The following is a 25175-nucleotide window of genomic DNA, read 5'->3' as shown; positions in this document are numbered from 1 at the left end:
GGAAAAGAAAGGATGTATTTAGAATTCTAGAGGAACTTGTACGTAAGCTCTAAGAAAGATATAGAAGGATAATAAATCTATAGGACTAGGGATAGGTACTGGGAGGGGGGCGGATGAACCGCAGAGCAAGGCAGAAGCCAAAGCTGCTGAGTGAAGATTAGTGTGATTATTTCATGGGATGATACGTGCCCAGTCAATAGAGACAAGGTTAATCAGTGAACAGCATTGTAGAGAAAGGTGTTAATTCCCTCTTTGACCTTCTGGCTTATAGCATTCTTCAGAATAAAGTTATATTTTCTGTTTTTCTGTAATTAGATTCTAGGTGATGCACACTTGTTGTGCTGCTCAGTGATGTCAGAGTAGCACATTGTACAGGAGATTCTTTAAAGGACAACTGACCGCAGAGGAATATGGAGGCTGCCATATTTATTTTGTTTTAAACAATACCAGTTGCCTGGCTGTCCTGTTGAACTTTCATGCTTCATTAGGGTCCGAATCCCACACCTGAAACAAGCATGCAGCAAATGCAGTCAAACTTCTGATTTTCATGCTTGTTGAAGGTCTATGACTAGAGCCATAGGATCAGCAGTACAGCCAGGCAATGTGCCTTGTTTAAAATTAAATATATGGCAACCTGCATATCCCTCTCAGATCAGCTTTTCTTTGAAAGGGTCAAAGTGGAACTACTCCAAAACTGCATGTAAATATATGGCTACTCAGACAATCATATACTGTAAGTAGCATGTTACACTTATATACATATGTACGTCTATATCATAGACGTATATCTCTCCAGTCACACCAGTTACATCAGTTATTGCAATTCTTTGAAGAACATCCATTTAATTAGCTTTGAAAGATTTAGGAAACAGACTTGTCCTCTCTTAATAATACTCCCGGTGTCATGGCTTGAGTTTAAATTAAGTTTCAGTCGGCATTTCCACACCTCCAGCTGTATTAACAAAACTTTTTCCTGACAGAGCTTGTCAGTTCTATTTTGTAAAGTGACACTGAAGCGGAAAAAAAAATGATATAATGACGTGGATGTGTAGTACAGCTATTTAATAGAACATTAGTAGCAAAGTCAATAGTCTCATATATTTATTTTCAGTTGTATAGCTTTTTATATATATATATAACATTGCATCATTCTGTCATATTTGCAATTACAAACCACATACTATATTTTAAACTATGAACTAGAACAGAGCTAATGACCCTTTGAACTCCCTTCAGTAAAACGTTATCTGAAGCTGCCTCTCACTGTTTCTTTGATGTATAACTGCTTCAGAAAAAAGGGCTGTCTCCAACCAAGTTTGTCTTAGAGAAGCTCTTTTGCATAGATAACAGCTGAAGTTTCTTAACGCTTCCTGTACAGGAAACAATATGAGACTCTGTTCTTTGCTACTAATGTTCCATTTTGTAGCTGTACTACACATACAATTCATTATATCCTAAGTTTATTTTCCCTTCAGATTCCCTTTAAGGGCTGTTGTACATCGACTTTATAGATCAGTTTAACATGAATTTGACTCTACAGTAACTGCAGGTCGGCCTCTTTTTGATGTTAGTTAATCAGTTCACTGAACTTATAGTTTATTCTATTATCTTCTGGACCTGAGCATGGTTTCCATAAAACAAACCACCCCGAGGGAGGTTCGTAAATGGGGTGGTTAATTGGAGTGGTGGCAAGCATTACTTACCTTCAGGGGGCTGCTCCCTAGCCGCTCATATGAGTGCGCCATCTTCCCAGTCCATCTTCTCAATCCAGAGCCGCAGGTGCCACAGTTTTCTTCTCTGTCTCTAGCTATCTTTGTGATTCTTTTTGTGAGTATGAGACAGCTGAGTAGTTTGAGGAATAAGAAAGCTTTTGCTGCTGGTAACATTTGAAGGATGACAAAATGTTTTACAAAGATATTAGAAGTTCTGTTTGTCATTTAGTGCCCAGTCCAGAAATGCACTATCTAGTTCTCCTTAACATACACACATTGCAGGAAGTTGCCATGTAGGTAGACAGAGGTTTTGTTCAGGGTTCTATAATGTACAGGGAGTGCAGAATTATTAGGCAAGTTGTATTTTTGAGGAATCATTTTATTATTGAACAACAACCATGTTCTCAATGAACCCAAAAAACTCATTAATATCAAAGCTGAATATTTTTGAAAGTCGTTTTTAGTTTGTTTTTAGTTTTAGCTATTTTAGGGGGATATCTGTGTGTACAGGTGACTATTACTGTTCATAATTATTAGGCAACTTAACAAAAAACAAATATATACCCATTTCAATTATTTATTTTTACCAGTGAAACCAATATAACATCTCAACATTCACAAACATACATTTCTGACATTCAAAAACAAAACAAAAACAAATCAGTGACCAATATAGCCACCTTTCTTTGCAAGGACACTCAAAAGCCTGCCATCCATGGATTCTGTCAGTGTTTTGATCTGTTCACCATCAACATTGCGTGCAGCAGCAACCACAGCCTCCCAGACTCTGTTCAGAGAGGTGTACTGTTTTCCCTCCTTGTAAATCTCACATTTTATGATGGACCACAGGTTCTCAATGGGGTTCAGATCTGGTGAACAAGGAGGCCATGTCTTTAGTTTTTCTTCTTTTATACCCTTTCCTGCCAGCCACGCTGTGGAGTACGTGGACGCGTGTGATGGAGCATTGTCCTGCATGAAAATCATGTTTTTCTTGAAGGATGCAGACTTCTTCCTGTACCACTGCTTGAAGAAGGTGTCTTCCAGAAACTGGCAGTAGGACTGGGAGTTGATCTTGACTCCATCCTCAACCCGAAAAGGCCCCACAAGCTCATCTTTGATGATACCAGCCCAAACCAGTACTCCACCTCCACCTTGCTGGTGTCTGAGTCGGACTGGAGCTTCTGCCCTTTACCAATCCAGCCACGGGCCCATCCATCTGGCCCATCAAGACTCGCTCTCATTTCATAAGTCCATAAAACCTTAGAAAAATCAGTCTTGAGATATTTCTTGGCCCAGTCTTGACGTTTCAGCTTGTGTGTCTTGTTCAGTGGTGGTCGTCTTTCAGCCTTTCTTACCTTGGCCATGTCTCTGAGTATTGCACACCTTGTGCTTTTGGGCACTCCAGTGATGTTGCAGCTCTGAAATATGGCCAAACTAGTGGCATCTTGGCAGCTGCACGCTTGACTTTTCTCAGTTCATGGGCAGTTATTTTGCGCCTTGGTTTTTCCACACGCTTCTTGCGACCCTGTTGACTATTTTGAATGAAATGCTTGATTGTTCGATGATCACGCTTCAGAAGCTTTGCAATGTTAAGAGTGCTACATCCCTCTGCAAGATATCTCACTATTTTTGACTTTTCTGAGCCTGTCAAGTCCTTCTTTTGACCCATTTTACCAAAGGAAAGGAAGTTGCCTAATAATTATGCACACCTAATGTAGGGTGTTGATGTCATTAGACCACACCCCTTCTCATTACAGAGATGCACATCACCTAATATGCTTAATTGGTAGTAGGCTTTTGAGCCTATACAGCTTGGAGTAAGACAACATGCATAAAGAGGATGATGTGGTCAAAATACTCATTTGCCTAATAATTCTGCACTCCCTGTATAGTTATCCCAGAGCATACTCAGCCCACTTCATAAAGTCCAGTTGATGGACATAAAGTCTCCACATTGCAGGTTTGGCTCTGACTAGTCACACATTGAATAGTAAATGCGGGTCTAGAGTCTCAGTTTTAGAGATGTCAGAATCAGTGTTCTGTGGTATCTGTTCCTTCCAGTTCAGGTAGGGGTGATAATACTGGGTGATAATACTATTGGACTGATACTGTATGTGAACCACAGAAGGGCTACTTCCAGAAGTATTAAACGCGGCACCCTAAACAAGGAGTATTGAGGATCGGTAGAAAGAAATAGCAGAATGTGAGTGTCAGGGACGGGAAGGTGAAATTGTGACAGTGTCAGTGAAGTCTAATTGACTGAGAGCAATTGAGAACATGATGTGTCTTGGTGATACAAAACTGTCACATCAAAGAAAACAAAATTACACAGTATAATTATCCAATATTTAATTGCTGCTTTACATTAGTGTTTCTTATGTAAAAATGCTAATTTTAGATATAGTTGTAATTACCTCTATGGTGACATCCTTAGTGTAGCTGTGACAAGCTTCCCTTCTCTCTTGTTTCCCTGTAAATTATAGGCTTGCTTTTGATTTACAGTGAAATCCTGAGCTGCCAGCAGCGTGCTGCTAGCCGGACCTGGCATTGCTTCCTCTGGCATTCATTGCTGCCCAGTCCTCTAATTGTTTAAGCTTGCTACTGGGTACTAAAGCTCATGGGGCAGTGTTACAGGGAGCAGCAATAACTGGCTGTCACTGTTGCTAGTGGATGTCAGGGCAACTTCATTAATTTGGCACGGCGGACACTAAAGGGAAGGGACACTAAACACTATTTCTAAGCAAAGTCATATAAATGTTAAATATCTCATTTCCTGCACAGCTAGCAGAGACTTTGGGGCTGGGCTGGAGAGCCTAAATGATCCAGCAAATCTAGACTGAATTTAAAAAAAATTCTATTAGGTAACTATTAGGTAACAAAAGTTTGCAACCTTCACTTTGCAAGCTAATAGTGAGGACTGCCAAAAGGGTAGTGTATTAATGCTTGTGATTTTCCAGACATGTGCGCAAACTTATAGCAAGGAATCCTGGAATTTTTTTATGAGTTCTTACTGCAATAGTTTCATTTCATAAAGTTGCACAAATACGTGTTCACTTACCTGAAAAAACTAATTTCCACTAGAAGTGGTTTGCAGCCTTCCCCGCACAATAATGTGTAAGTGGAATCGCAGCCTTTTGAAATCAGTAGGCTGCTTCAAATTTGCATGCATGGAAAAAAATCCTACTAGAAGCATTTTTTGGACATCGGATAAAAATAAGTGCGGGCATCCATCTTGGGGACTTAGTGGAACCTTAAGGTGAGCATACACTTAAAGTGGCTATATGTGGTAGGATTGCCATATAATGTGGCTAATTGATCAATCCCTCTCTGAGTTGAATTTGATCAAATCTGTGGCTGTGTCACACACTAAGAACAGATTTTTAATAGATTCCAGTATGAAAGCTATTAAAAATCTATGAAACCGCGGCATTGCATTGTTTGATATAGTGAAATGCTATGGGCCACAATCTGCCTCCCCTCTGGACTCCCTGTCTCCTACATCGATTTCTAGCAGATTCGATCACAGTGATTGAATTGGCCAGATAACGGGAGGAAAAATAGATAAATGTATGGCCTACTTTAGAAACCTCCTGTATAGTCAACACAAGACAAGACAAATAACATTTATATTGCGCTTTTCTCCTTGCGGACTCAAAGCGCCAGAGCAGAGCAGCAGCCACTAGGGCGCGCTCTATTGGCAGTAGCAGTGTAAGGGAGACTTGCCAAAGGTCTCCTACAGGGCTGTGGAGTCGGAGTCGTGGAGTCGGAGTCGTGGAGTCGGGCAATTTTGGGTGCCTGGAGTCGGAGTCGGGAAAAAATGCACCGACTCCGACTCTGACTCCTAATGAATTTGTAACTGTAATTAAAATAGAAAATATGATAAAATGTTCTATTTCTCAGATAATAGTCATTAAAAATAATGTATATATACAGTAATAGCTGTGCTTAGTCTACAAAAATGAAATAAACCAATCAAAATTAGTTACTTGTGCTGCTTCAATAAAGCAGTCCCCGTATTTTTAAAGTCAGATATACATATCTGATTGTGACTGTATATATGATGTGTACACAGGAATCTCTTATATACACTAAATAACATCTATGCTGTAAGTATAAAGCCTGATGTGTAGCTGTGTCACTAATAGAGATGGTCAACGAGATGGAAATAATTCTGCATTGATGCTGATTTATGCAAATGTATGCACTCCCTTTGCTGATGAAATCAAATAATTTGATATGTTATTAAAATTTGGTTTGGTGACTACAAATTAAAGGGAAACTGAGACGGATGAAAAGTAAAGTTTTATACATACCTGGGTCTTCCTCCAGCCCCCTTCAGGCTAATCAGTCCCTCACTGTCTTCCACCACCCGGATCTTCTGCTATGAGTCCCGGTAATTCAGCCAGTCAGCGCTGTCCGGCCGCATGCCGCTCCCACAGCCAGGAACATTCTGCACCTGCGCAATAGTGCTGCACAGGTGTAGTATGCTCCTGGCGGCGGAGTGTGTGCATGCGCACTACGCCTGACTGGCTCAAGTACCTGGACTCATAGCAGAAGATCCAGGTGGTGGAGGAGGACAACGAGGGACTGATTATCCTGAAGGCTGCTGGAGGAAGCCCCAGGTATGTATAAAACTTTAATTTCATCTGTCTCAGGTTTACTTTGTTACACAGTAGTACTATACTCTACATATGCACTCCCCACAGAGCTGCAGGGAATCCACTGAGAATGCTGTGCACATTGAACACAGAGGTGTTGTTTGTTTACAATCTCCTCATTCCCCTGCAGAGTACCTGCACATCATTCTTACATGTACCCACACTTACATTGCCTAGGGCCTGATAGATGTTCTTTGTTCCGGTTTGTACCTTTTACAAGTACTCTTACCAAGGACTAGTTTTAGTCTAAAGGGAATAAATATAGTAGTCTACATATCCTTCTCACTTCAGTTGTCTTGTAAAATTCCTAAGCGTTGGCAGTTAAGAGACGAATTTCACGTTACATACTTTTAATCAACAAAATTGTAATATGCAAATTAGAGAAGTCGGAGTCGTGGAGTCGGAGTCGGTGGAATCCTAAACTGAGGAGTCGGAGTCGGTGGATTTTTGGACCGACTCCACAGCCCTGGTCTCCTACTGAATTAGTGCTGGCTTACTGAACAGGCAGAGCCGAGATTCGAACCCTGGTCTCCTGTGTCAGAGGCAGAGCCCTTAACCATTACACCATCAGCCAACTAGTCTGATATGACCTGGATAAGGACTGCCTACTAATACCACCTAGTTAAGTATTCTTTTTAACTAGTAGACCTAAGCCATTTAAAAATGGGCTCTAGGCCTGGTTGAAACCCTGCCTCCCTCTCCTCCCCTTCCTTCCCTTTTATCCTCCCCCATGACCGCTGCCACCGCCGCACAGTCACCGTGCATGTGCATGCCTGCGCCCCTTCTGGCCCCGTGCTCCCTCAGCTCTCCTCAGTCTCTGTGTCCCTCCCTGCACATGCGCAGTAGCGCAAAACACAGGGGACACAGAGGAGGTGCAGGGATGGGACGCAGAGGCACTTGGGTTTTATTATAGAGGATGGCATAAGTATCAACATGCCCTCCCTCCCAAGCCTTGCTTTCCCTTATTCCCAATACGGTTGTGTGTGTTCGACTTTTACCCTTGAGCAATACTAGCCAGCATGCAGATATTGTAAAGGCGAGTAGCCACCCTCCCCTTCTTGCAAAGCTCTCATGTGCAGAGATAAGGACAATGGACTTATACCACCTCCAATGACTAGGAGGGGGTGAATTTAATGCTATAGTGGAAGTAGTGAACCTCCTTCCAAAAGGAAGATATCTGTCACTACCCAGGTAAACAGATGAACCTTAACCATTTATCATAATTAGATGAATGTATAACGAACAAAAACAGACATTAACACCATGAAATTATTGTTAGATTAACCACTCCACCACTGAGGGGGTTTTCCCCTTATGGACCACACCAATTTTCACCTTTCAGCACTCCTTCTATTTCATTCCCCAATAACTTTATCACAACAAAATGATCTAGATCCAGTTTTTTTTGCCACCAATTTGGCTTTCTTTGGGTGTTACATTTCTTTAAGAGTTATGTTATACTTTTTAAGGGGAATAATAAAAAAAATGGAAAAAAAATCATTATTTCTCAGTTTTCGCCCATTATAGTTTTAAATAATACATGCTACTGTGGATAAAAGCCACACATTTTATTTGCACATTTTTCCCAGTTATTACAAAGTTTAACGTAGCACTATTTATGGCGACAATTTTTTCTTTGGAAATAAAGGTGTGTTTTTTCAGTTTTGCGTCACTAATTACAAGCCCTTACATGCAAAAATATAGTAATATACTGTATCTAAACTTTAGATAAGATATATAAACAAGTTACTTGTTATAGTTAGTTTTTCATCTCGGATCCGCTTTAAGTAAGTGTCTTAACTTTTGCCCTTTCACAAGGTCCCTCAAGGTTATTGACTGCATATACTCTAGGGTAACCCATAAGAAACATTTCGCAGAAATTCAACTCTAAGCTAAAGTATACCTGTCACTTTCTTTACCAAAACAAACCGGGATATGTACTGCATGGATTACCCTCTATATACTACAGATATATATCTTATTTGAATAGCAGCATCCATTGATGAGATATTTGTAGTTAAGTCATATGTATGTTCAATGTGTATGTTTATCTCTGTAAAGTGCTTTGGAAAAAGTCAGCACTATATACATTCATATTATTGTCATTCAGAAAGTAGGTATCCAATAAAATGCTATATTCTGAGGTAAAAGCCAAATCCTTCTAGTCAGTCTTCCCAGTGACAACTTAGCTGGTCATGTGACCCTCCTCAAACCTGCAGCAGACAGCAAGCTGTATTTACCACAGAGTCTTCAGCTTTGCATTGATTATTGGTGTCCTGGTGTGGACATGTCATGTCTATAGGCACCTCAGCTTTTTTTTGGCCTCGCACAGGACGGTTCTGTGCATAAAATGAAAAGGTTGTACTCAGCTATGTGCACACCCATATCCTTAGAAACAAATAAATCACGCACAAAAACAGTGGGGCAGATTTATCAAAGCCGTTGCAGGGAAATCGCAGCAAAATGTAAGCGTGGAGTGCTTGCTCAGAATGACCATTCGGAATGCTTCATCTGAACAATTGCTCCACTTGTTTTGATAACTCTGCCTCACGAAACCTTTAGCAAGAATGTCCGCTTCCTTTGGATTATTGCTGTAATAAAGCAATGATAGCAAGGCCTCTGTATAATGAGTGAACCCTAAAGAACCAACAAACACAAAATAGCTCAACTAGAATTCCTCTATTTATAAGAATGTAAATACCCCTGTCCATGAAGCAATTATAAAACTTTAGGTGATATTAAATACATCTACCCATATCGCCGAGAGCAGCAGTGATGATAAAATCCCCTTCACACAAAGCATCCATTTTGGGCTGCTTTCCGTCTTCAATCTCCATATATAATGATCCTGTGTGCTTCTGCTGTCTGCAGGGACCGGCTTGCCAGCCACTGTACTGTCAGAGGTACTGAAGCCTAGAAATTATTTTTCAGGCATAATAACTTTTGACGTCTCCATCTCTCAGATGTGAGAAAACACTTTTTTCTCCAACGAGATGGGCTTTATAGCATGTATTTTTCATGTTTAAGAACATGAGTAGGAGAAGCATCCTGGCTGCAGTCAGCGGAGATGCATGTAACGTGCAGTTGTCTGCTGCCATTTTGTAATCCAGCTGATTATGTCTCTGATGGGGCTAATTCATCACACTGGAAGGGACTCCAGTCACTTCAGTGAATGTTCCTGTTCAGTATTAGCTGAATAAAGTGACTGTAAGAAATGTACGTCGTTATTCTTAATTGTCGTGATATTTTAGCCCTTTATTGACCTATGTGTGATTAGAGAGAAGCAATATTTTACTTTTATGGATGCTTTTATTTTTTTAGTGCCTCTGCGTAATTATCCTGTGTTTTGCTAGGCAGGTGCATTTACGCAGATGCAGCGCAAGGCAGTCTATGGGATGGATACAATTTAAAAAAAAAAAAAAGAAATGGGGTGGGGGTGTAAGTACTGATTTTGCAGGCCTGTTGTTACCCAGCTTTGCATCATTCCATGGTTGAATCACCCGCAATCAAGTATTATTTTCTCTTTACAGACATTTTATTATGCAACATAATACCAGTTTATGCTCTTCTTCCTCATACCATCATAATGCTTTTTATAATGCTAAAACCCTATAGCTCAGGAGTCATAACTGCAAAGGACAGCCAGAATGTTATAGGTATAAGCAGGGGAGAGGAACAGTTTGTTATTGATAACCACTATTTAAAACATTTGTAGAACTAATCATTACCTTAAAAGGTTGACTAAAGGGCTAATACAGAAGTTGAGGGAGGGCCCATTGTGGGCCCATCTGGCCTAAGGGCCAAGTTGTGGTCCCATCCTCTGCATGCCCTATTGCTATGCCACTGCCTACCATATATTTAAAGGTGATGTCTCGATATGAATTTGTAAGGAGAACAGAGGCGCCAAAAGAATAAAATGTATTAAAAGCTTTAAAATCCCTCAGGAGGCGGTGGTGGACTCATCTCCCCGAAGCAGACATAATACCGTCAATTTTATTACAAACAAGTTTATTTATATACTCCAATAAACAGTGCAACGCGTTTCGCAGGTATATTTCCGCTTCTTCAGGCAATAACAAATAGGATACACACAGTACAGTCTCAAGGTCACGATAAGTGGCGCTTATCGTGAAGAAGCGGGAACCTGCAAAACGCGTTGCATTGTTTAGTGGAGTATATACAGTAAATAAACTTGTTTGTATTAAAATTGACGGTATTCTGTCTACTTCGGGGAGATGAGTCCACCACCGCAGGAATTTTAAAGCTTTTAATACATTTTATTCTTTTGGCGCCTCTGTTCTCCTTACAATATCAGCATCCACACCTGTTGGAGGGGTTAAATCCCCCTTTTCTTCTCCCTATCTACAGAGAGCGACATCTTAATCCTGAGTGAGGACAGGTCTAATCTCCTCACCTGCCTATACAGTGGTTACCTATATGGTAACCCTGACTTGTGAGTATATTCATTTATATACCTCTCATTACCCATTATTGTACATACTACACTATATTGGGCTCTCGGTGTTCCCTTCTTTTTTCTTCTCAATATGAATTGGTTTAGTCTAGGATAGAGTGAAGCATGGTTTTAAGGAAGAAGTGTGACAATTGCTCATTGTATACATGTCCTCTAAATAACAATTATGCAGCTTGTACCCTAACAAAAGACACTAGAATGCCTCCCAAATAAAAATTAAGTAGCATAGTAACAAAATTAAGCTGGATTTTTCCAAGATTGGCTGAGTAGTGTAATGGTTAAGGGCTCCGCCTCTGACACAGGAGACCTGGGATCATATTGGCTCTTCCTGTTCAGTAATCCAGCACCTATTCAGTAAGGAGTCCTTGGGCTAGACTCCCTAACACTGCTACTGTCTACTGAGCGCTCAAGTGCTTTGAGTCCACCAGGAGAAAATCGCAATATAAATGTTATTTGTTTTGTCTGGGTAGTAAACAGATCACACGATACGCCTCAGTAACAGTGTTCATGACAGACTCTGAACAGATGGCCTTCCCTTTTCAGGTACAACCTCTCTGATGGGCTTTACAAACTTGCAGTAAAAAATTGTCGTGCAAACAGACCTCTAGTTCCAGACTGCTCTTTAACGACACACCCCAGTGACATACAGTAACACCCCCCCCCCCCATAGCACCTACCTGACAACCACTTGTAAAACACAAGACCCTCAGTAATAGACAGTCCTCATTAACATGCACTACTCACTTGCAGAGCTGGCAGCGCTGATAGAGCTTACCCATGTCCACATTGTCTAGCATTGAGGATCCCACCTTTCAACTGATCTGCTCTGCTCTACCCTTACATCATGTGGCGCCAAGAGCAAAGCTGACTTAGGGCGTGTGTTTCCACTTATGCATTGCTGTGCATGTGTATAATGTGCAGTATTCAAGATCATCAGAAGTGATTAGGTTACACTGTCTTTTTTTTAACAAATCGATTTTATTGTTTTATAAAAGGAGAACATAACACATACACTATAGCACCGCATCCACGCAGGGAAGGTAGGCATAAAAAACCTGTATCATAATATTCATACACATTACATAGATCATAGTCATATACAACATATGCTGTGAAGGCATTGATTATGTCATAATAATTATATGATACAAAAACAGAGAATATTGATGTGGTAGCTGGGTCAATCCTACAGTCCATCCCGCATGAATCAGTGCTGCCAAGTGAGAATAGGTTACACTGTCTGATGTTCCCATCGAAATGGAATGTGCAGCAGTACATTGTGATAATGCATTTCTGCATGCATTTTGGTCCACAGTGTATTGCTGAATCAGTCAGTGAATTCCTTTTTGGTTTATGTGTGGTGGCCTGGGAACCTTAGGGCAGAAGCAATCTAGCAAGGCAAATCATGACTGCACTAAGTTCAAGTAGTCCTTCCCCTTCTACAGCTTGCCTCACCTTTTTCCCACTTCTCAATATTGTGATTGTTTTCTTTCAGATGCCTATCACAGTGATGGGTCAGTTGGAAGTTCAGGAAGCAAGAGAGGGTGGGCTGAGGCTGGGTTCACATATGACATAGGGTGAACGGCTGTGCTTTATGTCATGTTTTATGTTAATGTCGTGTTCTACTATTTAGCGTTTTTGGTGAGTTTACGATGCAATTTTTCATGTGTTTTGTGTGCGTTGTAATGCGTTTGCGGCTTGTATGCGTTTTCCATGCGTTTTTATATTTCCATTTATGCAAATCACTATATCATATAAAAACACATGAAAAAACGCATACCATTGCATTCCCATTGACTTTCCTTATGTGCGTTTTGGCAGAGTTCCTGCATAATATGCAACAAAAACCAGCATTTTCGGAACGCATACTGTAAATTGCAGGTCTCTGCGTCCCATTGACTAATATTGCTGCATAAAACGCAGCATTTTACGCAACGCTAGAGTTTCTGCTATGTGTGCACCCAGCCTGGCTGCAGAAGACTTGGACAACCTTCGATTGTGAAAACAGCAGAACTGATAAATATACCTACCTTGGTCTGGAAATCAACCAATCAGGAAGCCTTAAATCAGCCACGGAGGCCCTAAAAGCCAAAGCATGCGTTCTATGCAATCAGGAAAGAACTGTACCACCTCAAAACACCAGTAAAGGTCTGGCTGAAAGTATTTGACAGTGTCATCACCCCAATTTTACTGTATGGAAGTGAAGTATGGTGCCCCATCACCTACCCAGACCAATCAAAATGGGAATCCGGCACAACAGAAATATTCCACCTGGAGTTCTGCAAACACCTTCTCCATGTCCATCGAAGTACCTCAAATAATGCCTGCCGAGCTGAGATAGGTAGATTCCCACTAACTGCTTGAGATACAGAAGAGAGTGTTGTCCTTCTGGGCCCACCTACAGAGCAGAAGTCCTGATTGACCCCACTACAAAGCCATGTTGCACAATGAAGACCAAGAAAAGCCATGTGCACTGAAAGTCGTGGTCAGCTCTATACTCCCTCCAACACCTGATCCACAGGTCATAACAAGAGACCAGATAAAACACACCACAGCCAAGAGCAAAGAGGACTACTGTATGTGGAAAAATGGAGGAGTGAAATAAAACAGTCACAAAAGCTAGCCATATACCAGTCTCTACAGAGAGAATATAAAATGGCCCCATACGTGGAAAAGCTCCAAAACTCTCAAGAGAGAAAAATCCTGAGTGTCTACAGATTGAGTGCTCACAACCTCGAAATAGAGTCTGGGAGACACAGACAGACGTACAAACCCAGGGAGGAGAGACTGTGCTAACACTGTGAGCAGAAGACCCTTGAGGATGAAAGCCACTTCCTGCTGCACGCCCCAAATATACTGCAACCAGGGACACCTAATTTAAGAAACTGATGGAACTATTCCCAGACTTTCTCACATTAAAAGATGAGAGAAAAACATATCTCACTGGGAGAAGAGGAATCCACAGTGACAATCGCTGCACACTATGTCACAGCATGCCACAGACTGAGAGGAGCATAACGGAACTGTAAACCTAAAAAATGTCCACAGACTGTTTTGCCATTGTCCCCCCTACCCCACCCCCTTCCATGTCCACCATTGCCCCTTGCTTGGTTGCTTTGGCAATACCTGTATGAATCTTGGTCATGCCAATAAAGCTATCTTTGATTTGCAAAGTGCAGCTGTGGTTTGCCGCATTAGAATGCCACAGGTTACAGGAATTGCAGTCAGGGCTGGTGCACACTACAAGAGCTTTTTTATGCGCTTTGTGATTTTAACAGCTCTTGCTAATGTTATCCTATGTGTGTGTTCACACTGCAGCGATGTGATTTTGTAAAAATCCCCTATAGCATTGCATTAGCAAGAGCTTTTAAAATCTCTAGCGTTTAAAAAGCTCTTGTAGTGTGAACAAGCCCTCACTCTGTGATCATGTTTCATCCCCATTCTGCTGTTTGATGAGATCATTAACTGAAACATCTGACCTGTATCTGCATGATTGTATGCATTGCACTGCTGCCATGTGATTGGCTGATTGTAATTCTGGCCAGCCAGCCCTGTCATTCAGATGTCATATGTAAGAATTCCAGGCAGGCAGACAGGAAATTTACCTCCACTCTGTTCCAGCAAAACACACAAGTCAGGACCGTGATAAGCAACAGTACACTTATGGGTCATCTCTGTAGTAGATGGGGTGTAGCAACAGGGGGTGCAGAAATTGGGGGTGCAGAGGTTGTGACCGCATCGGGGCCCTCCCTCAACTGCAGTATTAGCTCCCTATTGGTCCTGTGCTCATAATAATCACCTCTATAGATACTTTGAATAGTGGTAATCATTAGCAAACTGCTCCCCATCCCCTTCTTGCACCTGATACTGTAGTTGTCCTTGGCAGGTTTTGGTGCGCCGTATCAATTGTTATGTATATAGTGCTTGGGGGGGCCCTTATGTAAAATCTGCATCGGGGGCTACGCCACTGGTAGTAGATGCTCCTGAAGACAAATTTCACAACAGAGAGTATAGGGTGACTAATTCCGGTTTCAGCTTGAGAACTTCTGTACAGAGGTTTAAATAGGCAGATGTGAGTATTAGATATATATAAAAATGTACTTATGAGTTCACATGGACTAAAAGTTTTGTTTGCTTTGAGGTCCATTTCGTATATGGGGTGCTGTGTTTTAGTACATAACTTGTTCCTGCTTTGTGGTTCTTGTAATTCAGCATGCATCAATGATTGTGAAGTTGTGCAGTAATCAGAGATTAACCAATGTTTATAAACTGGTTGCTGCAGATTGTCACCGCTATAGAACGGCATTGCCCTCTTTATCTCTATGAATCTTAGCATTGAGATTTCCTGAGCTATTGCAGTGTACTCAGCACTAGACCTGTACACTGGCCCTCCTGTAAGTGGTCTGTACAGCTTAATATACCTAGATAGCGGCAGCACCTCACCCAGGCAATAGTGTGTTACTCAGGCTCAGGGATTATGCTTTCTGCATTAGTGGTCTGGGCATGTATTGCTGGAAGCCAGCTGTACAGCCAGTTCTACAGGAATTAGTGAAGAACAATGTACACTTGAGCTGTATGAAGCTAGAATTTAATTTCAATGGTAAACGGGTTTTTCTCATTGGCGGCAATCCATTTGCTGAATTACTGCCAGCTCTCAGTACAGTCCGCACCAAGTCAGAATACATTTTAGCACTTATTGGCTCTTTCATCTTCCATTCTCATCTCCTTTCTGGTCGCTACATCTTGTTGGCCTTGTGCAAGGTAAGGTCCTGTAGTGAAAGTGTGAAAAACAGATCATGATGTTTTTATGTCAACCTTGTGACAAAGTTCCTGGCTCTGCCATGCAATTCTCAGTTCAGACTCTATAAGTGTCTATTGTATACAATCTATTCAATGTGTATTAAACTACATATTGCTGCAGCAGGAAGGAGCATTTAAGTGAGACACGGGCTTAATCCTCGGACATTTATATTATTAATATTATCATTGTGTATTTATATAGCACTGACATCTTCTCCAGTCCTTTACAGAGTACATAGTAATGTCAATAATCATCCCTTTAATGAGCTGACAATCCAATCCCTTCTATGGTCAGGCTGATGTCCCTAACATAGTCTAAGATCAAGTTTATGTGGTCAAGGGGGAATCAAAGAACTTAATTGTATGTTTATGGGATGTGAGAGGAAAACAGAATGCTCAGGGGAAACACACAAACGTGGGGAGGATAAATGAACTCCATGCAGATAGTTACAATTTACTAAGTTTCTGCATAAAAGTTAACAACTAATGAGGATTTACAGCCACTTAAAGAGACACTGAAGCGAGAAAAAAAAAATGATGATATTAGGATTTGTATGAGTAGCACAGCTAAGAAATAAAACATTAAGATCAGATACATCAGTGTAATTGTTTCCAGTACAGGAAGAGTTGAGAAACTCCAGTTGTTATCTCTATGCAAACAAGCCATTAAGCTCTCCGACTAAGTTAGTCGTGGAGAGGGCTGTTATTTGACTTTTATTATCTCAACTGTTCCTGGACTATTTACTTTTCCTCTGCTAGAGGAGAGGTCATTATTTCACAGACTGCTCTGAAAGGCTCATTTTGAATGCTGAGTGTTGTGTAATGTGCACATATTATAGAATAATGCAATGTTAGAAAAAACACTATATACCTGAAAATAAAAGTATGAGAATATTTTCTTTGCTGCTAATCTTCTAGTAATTATTCATAGTACACAACCAATTCACTATATCATATTTTTTTTTCCGCTTCAGTGTCTCTTTAAGGTACATACACACGTGCAGTAACTGTCGGCTGAAAGAGCTGATAAAGACCGTTTCAGCTGATAATCGTTCTGGGCGTACAGCAGTTGTTAAGCATCAGTCCTGCTGGATCCCTAATGACCCCCAAGCAGAACTGATCACAGTCTTGTCATTGACTGCATACAGTCATTAATACGCTCATTTGTACGCTAATTGTAGTCTCTCTGCCCTCCTCCATTGCAACAGAACACATTGTTAGCCTGAAGGCTAGCGATGTGTCTGTAGAGCATCAGTCCCCAGATTGTCGTCTGAGGGAGCTGGATCTCAAGAGGTCCAATTTCTTGGCATCACTTGTCCACCCTCTTGCCTTTGAAGATAATGCTACCATTTTTGGAACTGTTTATCTACATATCTTCCTACCTCATTTAAATAGAATGAGTCACACAGCTGGCTAGAGAGAGGAGTAGTAAATGCGATGAGTGTAAGTAAATGCCCAATTTAATAGCAATTTATGGAGTTCTCCTTTAAAGCCAGATTTGAAAATGACTTGCATGACCTCTGCAGAGAATACAAGAAAGGGTAGGATAACCTACTGGTCAGGATTGTATAGTACAGTGGACTGGGGAGCGTTGGGGTGTACGTTATGGAAAATAGGTTTGTAAGCAGGTTTTTTTTTAAAAGGCATGTATATACAGTATAAATGAGTGCACACATAAATCACCTTAAGCCTCACAGAGGCAGAGACATTAGATGAAGGGCGGCTGACGCTGACATTTTTTCTTGGCTTTTTTTACTGACAGGGAGAACAATTTAACCAAACACCAGGCCATCATTTTGCCAGTCAAGTGTGATATGGGTTGGTCGGGGGAGACACACGCCTGTATGATTTCCAGCAAGAATTGCTGAAATTGCAGTAGTTAGGTTTAAATCAGCTGTGGGTCCCATCATTAGAGAGCCCAGAGATTCTTTTATCTCTCGTAGGCAAAATGAATTCACTGAAAAAAAAAGCTCTTAACCCCAGAGGGGGTGTAACACATTAATATTGTTTGTATTGAGATTCCGCGAACAACATGCATCTACCTTGCAGAAAATGGTTTGGCTTGTGGAATTATATCCCAGAGGAGGTGTTAAAGGTAAAGGCAATGGAAAACTTTTTACACAGTCACGCGAATGATTGCAGAACCCACTTTGGATAATTGTATAGTGCATGGCACTGAGATGATAATAGTAGATAGCTTCCAGATGTGAGCATAGTGCGCACTAGCTGCAGTGTTTTGCAAAGTATGCATTCTTCTTTTGCTGTTCTGGACAAATCAGCATAGATGGCTGGCCACATGCATAGTGACCACTGATGAAATTGTTATAGAAATCATTTGTATCTGCCCACCTTTAAGCATCCCCATTAGTGAGGTGGTCCTGACATGTGACCTAGTCTAGAGAAGCATTAGGTCAGTTATGTGTCATCACTGATTACCTGACACCAGAGACGTTCCTGCAGGGGTACAGTTATGGCATGTGCCATGGGTGCCTTGTACTGGGAGAGCTGCTCTATAGCATTCCTGATGTTCTTTCTATAAACGTACAGTTTCTAATTTTTATCTGAGGGATATTCTGCTGCCTGGTTACATTTTTTTAGGGGGGGGACAAAATGCCTAATTGTTATTTTGGGGATATGTAAAGTCTCACCATACTTCATTCTTACAGGCTATGCTGCTTCCCTTCAACTTGGGCACAAGTTACATTTTTGGGATAGTAAAATCCAAGCAATCCTGATCTTTCATGTACAAGATGTACTGCCTCCAGATCTCTTCAAAAATACAGTAGGCAAGGTTTTAATAAACCGTACGTCAACTTAAGGCCATATGTGAATATTATTATTAACTTTTATTTATAAAGCGGTAACATATTATGCAGTGCTGTACAATAGATAGGGGAGGCAATACAACTTTGCACAGGGGGAGGGGGAGGGGTTGTGGCAGCTCAATGGGCAGAATAGGGTAAATGAAGATCGTGAGTAGGCTTTGGTAAACAGATTGGTATTTACACCCTGCTGGAATAACTTAAAGGTGGGGGAGAGCCTGAAGGATGGAGGGACTGAGTTCCATAGAGTAGGGGCTGCTCTGGTGAATAGATCCAGAGTTCAGTTAGTTACTATCATACAAGTATTTACTGAAGTTTAAATGTAAATAGTGCTATAAGAGTGTGTTGTAGCACTCCTGACACTCCACATGAGAATGAGCTCTCTAGAAACATGAGCGGTAAAGCATTGTTTGAACTTGAGAATGATGTTATTCTGTTCCAGCTCCAATGAACTTGTAATCAGACCAAACACCTACTAATATTGTACCCTAGTGTATTTATAAAGAGCATGCGAAAAACAGAACTTACACTTGTTCCATAGTAAGTTGTCAGCTTCCAACACTTGTAGTTGGTTATGAAATAAAGTAAGGATTTTGATTGGTCACTATGGTCAACCATATATTATCTCCTTTGTGATATTTTTTCATACACATAACCCAAAAGAGTACCGGTATATTTTTTACATTGCTTTTTGCAAAGTGTGTTAAGCTATTATTCCCATTGGTGTTAGTCAGGATGGTGGTTTTTATAGATGTGCTGTGAGCGGTCTGTAGATTAACCTGTCAGGTACCAGTGAGGAGGGTTTCAGCACCTCCCTCATTTCTACCATTAACAGAAAATCCACAACTGTTATAATATTTCCATGAATATACACTTATGGTGGATGTTTGGTTAAATGACGAGAAGCTCAGATTGCTGTTGTTGTTTTTTTAGCTACTATGGCAACAGATTGGAGTACAGATTACTCATAAACGTCCACCTTTCTGCAAAACTAGTTAGCTGCACAGAATAGAAGCTATTGCCACTAATTACACTAATTATGAACAGCAGTGAAGTCTGATACACCTATCTGCCAGTTTTTGCTAAAATCACTAGGGAGTGGTGGTTGTTCCCGTGCACATACTGCAAGACAATATGATTTTTTTTGTGTCAGTTCTTGCAATCTATAAAGAACGCTCCGGAATGGATCATTTTTAGTGTAATTTCCATAAAAAGTAGAAGAATCAAAATTCAAGGATTTTAATGAGCTGAAGTGACTCTTTACCTTCTGCTTGGCTTGACTGACACATCTGGGAACTGTGGTTGGGTATGATGGACTATGTTGGATTAACAAGGAGTAGGTTGTGACTCTTCACTTCTCTTCAACCCACAGAACTTAGTTTGTTGGAGTTTTCTTTTCACTCACACAGCAGGTTCTCATATATCTTTTCTCCTTTGGTGATGAGGTCTGTATGTGTTGGGTTCCTAGATGTCCACACCAGCCTCTGACCTTTTTGGGGAATGGATCAGTGAGTACTTTTCTCTCTTGAGTATAAACCATGTAAAGTTGAGAGTGGAACAGGCCAGTATAATAACATGGTTGGAGACAGAGACAAAAACTGCCTGGGAGATAACTTCAAGAGCTGCATGAAGCTGGTAGGAGTTGCAGTTCATCAACAGGGCTGTGGAGTTGGAGTCGAGAAGTAGGAGCAATTTTGGGTACCTGGATTCGGAGTTGGAGTCAGAGTCAGTGGTTTGTGAGGAGTTGGAGGTGGGAGTTGGAGTCAGATGATTTTTGTACCAGATCCAAATCCCTGGTAAGTATTAGACTAAGGAGTCATATTTGGTTCCTGGAGTTGGAGTCTGTGGTTTCATAAACTGAGGAGTCGGATGATCTTTGTACCTACTCCACAGACCTGCTCATCACACTTCACTTCCACTTTTAGCCATAACCAATCAAAATTCATCTTTCGCTGATCAGACCTTAGTAAACGGATGTTTGGTTGCGTATTACTGCACTTCACGCATCATTATATCTTTGCTGGAAAAACTTGAGGATAATATCAATATAGGTTAAGGCATAATAAGGCTATGAGTATTTAGAACATTACACATTATAAAGTAAAAGCTGTAGCTTTTTGTGTATCAGATTTATTAGAACCTCGCCATGAGCTATTCAGTGGAAAGGATAGGAGCTCATAATAAGCGGGTGTATTTTCTTGACATGAAAGCTTACAGTTCAGCGTCTGGGCACAGCATACACACACACACCTTCATCGTTGTCAGGTCTGGCGTTGTACAGCTGTGTTCTCGCGCCCTGTGCTTTGTTGTTGCTGATTAGATTTGACGTGTGAGGTGGAGGAATGAGGGGGGGTATCTGACCTGAGCGAGGGTCGCCCAGCAAATCAGGTGTCAGCACAGTAATGGATTGCGACACTTCTATTCTGCCCATCTTGTATCACAGACCTGGCCAGTGATAATTGCACCTATTTGATTTTTTTTCTATTTGCCTGTTTAGTAAATAGCTGATGGGGATAAATGCGTGTCAAGACCTCTTTTTAGCAGACATCGGCAGTATGTGGGTACATCTAACCAACGTAGATTGAATGATTCATATGTTCCTAAAATGGTTAATAACTGCTATCAATTATAATGGCTAATAAAATGCTACTTTTGAAGCAAAGGTGCTGTGAGCTCTTGCTAAATTGAAGCAGGTGAATGAATTACAAGCGGCCCAAGTTATGGGTGAAGTCACCGCATTGTGTCCAGAACAGAGGCTGCTTCCTCAGACTCCCCCATGCCGACCACATCAGATTAGCAAACATCTATTCCCCGCGGAGAGGTGTGCAGGTTTGAATGCCACAAGAAGTAAGGGGTTAAGCTGAGCCGCCCGCGGCTGTCAACATTAATTTCTCCTCGACTCTGTAAACATCAGGAACATAAAAGGCCAATTTCACAACTAAATATAGCAGCGTATTTTGGCCTGATATAAATGGCAGATCACTGCTGTAGAACAAGACAGGCTGAGCGTCCCAGTGATACACGGTAGAAGGAGAAATGTCTTCTGCAGAGGCCTCAACACATAGCAGGAGGGAGGCTTGTGAGTGATAGATGCTCATATTTGTGGCTTGCCTGTGTATTCACTATAGAACAGCCTTCTAATGAAAATAACTGGACACATTAGCTCTAAGGCCTTGTTCACATTGCGTTCCGTTCATGTGTCCGTCCACATTGGGCTGTTTTTGAGGCGTCTTTTTTTTCCGATTCTCGACACTTCAAAATGCTCAATCCAAACTTTTTGACTAAACATAACTCAAACACATATAAGGAACTATTGATAATCCTGACTCTGCACCCTCCCTATCTATTAACCCTGCCCTAGCATAACCTAATACAAAGATAAAGCATAGCTTTACAACTCTCCCCAACCATTAGTCTAGGCCTACACTATTAAGGATTGGCAATGTGTACGGTCACAGCAGATGTGATGTCTAAAACACTCTGTCCATACAGTTTTATACCCATTGGTGTCAGCTGTAGCATGCTTTTTGACAAGGGACAGCAAGGGAGACCTGATATGTGAGGGGTCTAAGGGTGGAGTTGTGCTACTTTTGTCATATCCGTTTTCCTTGCGGTGTGCAGTAAAATCATGCAAGATGGGACTTTGCATTACGTTACCACAACAGAGACATTGGATAGATTGCAAACAGACGGATCCCATAGATATCATAGAATCCATCAACATGTCCATTTATCCGATTTTGTCCTTTGCAAAAAAAACGGTCTGTTTTCTGTGCATTGTGCACCTAGCCTTACTCTCCCTGACCTTTATAACAAACATTATTGACATACTGGCCCAGGTAATTGCTTTGGTGCACTAGTTCGGCTCCACATCAGAAGGCAGTGGAAAAATGCTGCTTGATCTGGCCCTCCCACGATCAGCCTGATATCTGGTGTGAATAGGAGTGTGAGAAATGTATATAAAGACGGCGTTGAGGTAATACTTCTGCAGCAGCAGTGTTTAAAGTTGCATGTATTGATGTTTGAATGGGTACCTAATTGAACGTTTTTATTTGTCTTGAGTTGTGCTGCATTGGGTATTATAGGGTAGCTGCCAGTACACAGAGGTGCTTAATGGGAAGAGCGGCACCAAGCTTTCCTCCAGAGTCCCAATAGTGGCTCCTCTTCACTTGTTCTCCCGTTAGATGCTGCGAAAGCTCAGCATGTTAGAACAAGCATTCCCATTACAGAGGCCAGGGTGGGGAGCGACGGGTGGTGCCTCTGATCGCTAGACATCGAAACACGAGAGGTACAGGGAGGCTTCAAAGCTGCACAACTCTGGCCTTTGATGAATTTTTGATGGGGGAGTTGGTGATGCTGAGCAGCCTCTCGTCTCCCAGGCTGGAGTAATTGATTAATAGAAGGTGTGCTCAGGAAAATCCATAACTGTGGTGCACATCTGACACTTTATGTGGAAAGAGAAACATGGGCTTTTACAGGTTATTAACCCTAACGCATGTGTGGTTCTTATTAGGTTGTATATCTAGTTCAGCATTTCATTGGTATGGATCCTGCTACTGTTTAGAATAGGTTGAGATGGACAGTGTCTGGCACGAAGAACATCATACTGTGTAATACCAACCCACATAATACTAAAGCCACGTATGGAACTTCTGTCACCCCAAAATGATTGTTCACGATTGTTTCAGTTGACAGTCTAGTGTCTGCAGAGATGTTCCTTGTCTTCTGTTGATACCTCTTCTGCAACTGGTCATGATGGCTTTTCTTGCCCAATTGCTATTGTATTATACAAGGTGGGATGCCTCCTTCTTTTCTCTCCACCTGTCCACCCCCTTCCTTCTGCAGGACAGCAGGCATGTCTGTATAGAGATCACTGACAGGCATGTCTGTATAGAGATGACTGATGAGCATGTCTGTACAGAGATCACTGACAGCTATGTCTGTACGGAGACCCTAATAGGCATGGCTGTATGAATATCACTAACATCCATGTCTGTATGGAGATCACTGACTGGCATGTCTGTATGAAGATCACTGATCCATATGTCTGTATGGAGATCACTGATCCATATGTCTGTATGGAGATACACTGATCCATATGTCTGTATATAGATCACTGATCCATATGTTTGTATGTAGATCACTGATATATATGTCTGTATGGAGATCACTGATCCATATGTCTGTATGGAGATCACTAATCCAGATGTCTGTATGGAGATCACTGATCCATATGTTTGTATGGAGATCACTGATCAATATGTCTGTATGGAGATCACTGATCCATATGTCTGTATGGAGATCACTGATCCATATGTCTGTATGGAGATCACTGATCCATATGTCTGTATGGAGATCACTGATCAATATGTCTGTATGGAGACTACTGATCCATATGTTTGTATGTAGCTCACTGATATATATGTCTGTATGGATATCACTGATATATATGTCTGTATGGAGATCACTGATCCATATGTCTGTATGAAGATCACTGATCAATATGTCTGTATGGAGATCACTGATCCATATGTCTGTATGGAGATCACTGATCAATATGTCTGTATGGAGACTACTGATCCATATGTCTGTATGGAGATCACTGATCCATATGTCTGTATGGAGCACACTGATCCATACGTCTGTATGGAGATCACTGATCCATATGTCTGTATGTAGATCACTGATATATATGTCTGTATGGAGACCACTGATCCATATGTCTGTATGGAGATCACTGATCCATATGTCTGTATGGAGATCACTGATCCATATGTCTGTTTGGAGATCACTGATCCATATGTCTGTATGGAGATCACTAATCCATATGTCTGTATGTAGATCACTGATATATATGTCTGTATGGAGACCACTGATCCATATGTCTGTATGGAGATCACTGATCCATATGTCTGTATGGAGATCACTGATCCATAATTCTGTATGGAGATCACTGATCAATATGTCTGTATGGAGATCCCCGATAGAATCTGTATGGAGATCACTGACTGGCATGTCTGTTTGGTGATTACTGCCACATAAAGTGATCACAGAAGATTGTGGTAATTATCTGAAGTCTGTATGCAGCATTACTTTACATGGAAGCTGAATTGAGAAGAATGTGGAAGATGCTATTGCTTAAATTATTACTTATGGAGGCACATCAGGAGTAGGATCCGCCCACACCCATGCATGTTGAGAGTCCACACGATCAGACACCGCGCTGCTGGTCACGGCCCGGGACAGACAACTGCATTGAGGAAAGGTGATCCATCCCTGGATTATTCTGTTATGTGATCATTGCTTTTAATCTTGTAAGTAGAACTTTTACAGCCTTAAATAAAACACCTTGACGATTTTATGCTATGGAGCGCTCTGATTTTATCTAGATTCTGACACACACTCCCAAGATTTGAGCCGCACCAAATAATCTTGCCAAGAACATCACTACCTGTGATTAGCCCTGCTGGTTTGAGCGCAAGATTCACTTTCGTCTTAAATTACTACTTCCCTGGTTGCTGTGCTGTTCTTCTGCCTCTGATATCTTCTAGATCAGGAACTTGAAGCTACACACACTAAATCTTCGTCACCTGAAACAACAACAAAGTAGTGTGCATACAGGTGTCTCTTGGCGTTGGTGAGGTCATTAGTGATATGCTGATTTGGTTTACAAATGTCTGGTCACTGTTGTTCTTGCAGGAACTTTTGT

The 25175-nt window shown here is 41.3% G+C and overlaps 1 protein-coding gene across 4 annotated transcripts in view; it reads left to right on the top strand.

Annotated features, from left to right (window-relative positions):
- NPAS3 (neuronal PAS domain protein 3) overlaps positions 1-25175 on the top strand; it is a 634738-nt gene that overhangs the window by 212472 nt on the left and 397091 nt on the right. The gene's annotated exons all lie outside the window — the stretch shown is intronic.

This window comes from Hyperolius riggenbachi, chromosome 9, assembly GCF_040937935.1.
Source record: "Hyperolius riggenbachi isolate aHypRig1 chromosome 9, aHypRig1.pri, whole genome shotgun sequence".
Taxonomy (NCBI): Eukaryota; Metazoa; Chordata; class Amphibia; order Anura; family Hyperoliidae; genus Hyperolius; species Hyperolius riggenbachi.
Note: the sequence above shows the minus strand (reverse complement) of the source record. Positions and strands in the feature narration are given on the sequence as shown.